Below are 2,500 nucleotides of genomic sequence, written 5' to 3'. Positions count from 1 at the left end.
TAAAGCAGAACAGTGAAGTTATCATTCGGACCGATGTTTAGGTTTCTGGTGGCGGCGCCCTCTAGTGGCCGTAGTCGTGTCCTCTGCCTGGAATCAGAAGGTTCCTTGGATCGTCTCCACAACAAGGAGTCCAGGACCTATCAGATAAGGGACATGGGATGCAGCTCAGGTGGACTTTCCTATGTTGGTGTGTTGCACACAGGAAGCGGGAAATGGGAAGTAGGAAGTTAAATGTTGCACCCACAGAACCAAAGCTGCAACCCAACATGGAAGACGCTTGGAAGAGATTTTTTGTGTAAAACATCATGAGAAAACTGCTCTCCAAAATGATTCTTCAGTTCAGTGTTCAATAAAAGGAAGTTATAAATGATTTCTGGTCATTCATTTCAAATCAAGCAGGCAGGAATGTGTTCTTCTCTATTCAACTTCCACAGACAGCTCGGGTTAAATCAGACGCTTTACACGTTGCTTTATGAGAACAAGAGAAACATTAAATATGCACCGATCCTCAGAGGAGTTCATCATAACGATCAGATTCATATTATTTCCTGGAACTGGAACTGTCTCATGTCATCTAGTGTTTGTTGTTGACCTCAAGGGAGAGATCTGTAGAATCAGAAATCTGCCCCCTGCCCAGATATTACTATATATAGAAACTATAGATTGACCTATACATATAGATGCATGGACCCCCGCAAAAACGAGCTGCTGCATCTCAAGGGGTTACTTCTAATAAAGACATTTTTTTTGTAGTATTTATTCTTCACATTCTGCACTCAACCCATTCAGTCCCTTTTTTCTTGTGCAAGTTCTTTTGTGTGTATCTGTATTTTTTTGTATTTAATATTAATGTTTGTGTCTGTTTGCCCCTTCACCAAGGCTAATTCCATGTAAGTGTGATTATATTATATTATTATATCATATTGTGTAACTTATAGTGGCGATAAAACCTTTTTCTGCTTCTGATCGGTATGATCTAGGTGTTCAGACTTTCAGCTTTAAATAAAGTTTCAGCATAAACATTCACTGAGTTATGTTTTATTGGCTTATTTACTGTCACTTTAATATCTATTCATCACAAGTTCCATCAGTCCTCAGTGTTATTGCATGTTTTCCTCATATCAGGCTACACTGGATACAGAAACTAAGCCTACATTGTCACAAATCTTGTGATAGCAATGTGCGGTCTTTACACTGTGAGAAGAATGTGTGAACGGAAATATTAATAATTGTTAAATTAACCTATTTAGTGGCCAGCCTGCTGCCAAGCTAGATAACTAGCTGAAAGGATTAAAAAGGGTTTTATCTGGAGTAAAATGACCAGATGTCTTTAAAGGCAATGATTGCTGATGGTTGCATTAGTGCAGCATATTATGTCTCTTGGCATTTAATCACATTATGGAAAGCATTGTGTACCCATTTGATCCTAGTTTATTATTTGCTGCATGTGTTATTTAGACACAGAAGACATTACACAACTGCTCCTTTGAGGAAAAAGCACATTGTTGTTTCAGTTATGTTTAATATCCCACCTATCCTCTCTCCTCAGAGTGACTTTACTGTAACAGAGGGTATTTATTCTGGGTTCTTGTATCTGCAGTTCCTCCTCTCGGAGTCCCTCCCTGCAGCGTGGTAAATATGTTTAGGCCGGCTGGGGAAAGAAACCTTGAAATGGTCATAAATCCTTCGTAAAGACGGTTTTTTTTCTTCACGCTCCAGGCTGAGCTATTCCTTCTCCAAATGGACTCCCTGCACAGTGTGTTCTGCATGCAGCACCTCCATCTTCTGTCAAGTCGCAGCCAAGCGTTTCAGATGATCCTCCATCATAGAGATGATCGGGACTTCATTAACATATGCAGAGCATTAAGGAGACCAAATAGCTGCTCCTAACGCTTGGATAGCAACTCATGTCTAAGGGAGGTACACCGGTGTTTTTATCTGGGAAATGGGAAGAGTGTTAAAGGTATAATTCAGTTGGTGTGAGCTACTTCTCCGTCAGTGTGTTACTAGCCAGACCTTCATTCACAGTGCAGCAGAGGAAGGTCTGACTAGTCCACCCAGTATTCTGGGATGGGATAACAACCTCTGGTTTATTGGCATATCTTTAAACCAATCAACAATCATCGTGGGTGGGGCTAAGCCCCAGAGCCTCTGCTAAATAGTGTCAGGAAGGAAGTTGTTTTGGTGGAACACGTGTACGTCCAGAAGTAGTTTTAGTCATCAACAGAAACCTGATTGGACCGATAGTCTAGCTAGCTGTCTGGATTTACCCTGCAGAGACCTGAGGACCAGGTAACCATAGTCCTCAGATTGGACAGATAGTCTAGCTAGCTGTCTGGATTTACCCTGCAGAGATCTGAGGACCAGGTAACCATAGTCCTCAGATTGGACAGATAGTGAAGCTAGCTGTCTGGATTTACCTTGCAGAGACCTGAGGACCAGGTAACCATAGTCCTCAGATTGGACCGATAGTCTAGCTAGCTGTCTGGATTTACCCTGC

This window comes from Etheostoma cragini, chromosome 24, assembly GCF_013103735.1.
Source record: "Etheostoma cragini isolate CJK2018 chromosome 24, CSU_Ecrag_1.0, whole genome shotgun sequence".
NCBI lineage: Eukaryota > Metazoa > Chordata > Actinopteri > Perciformes > Percidae > Etheostoma > Etheostoma cragini.
This window is presented reverse-complemented; position numbering follows the sequence as displayed.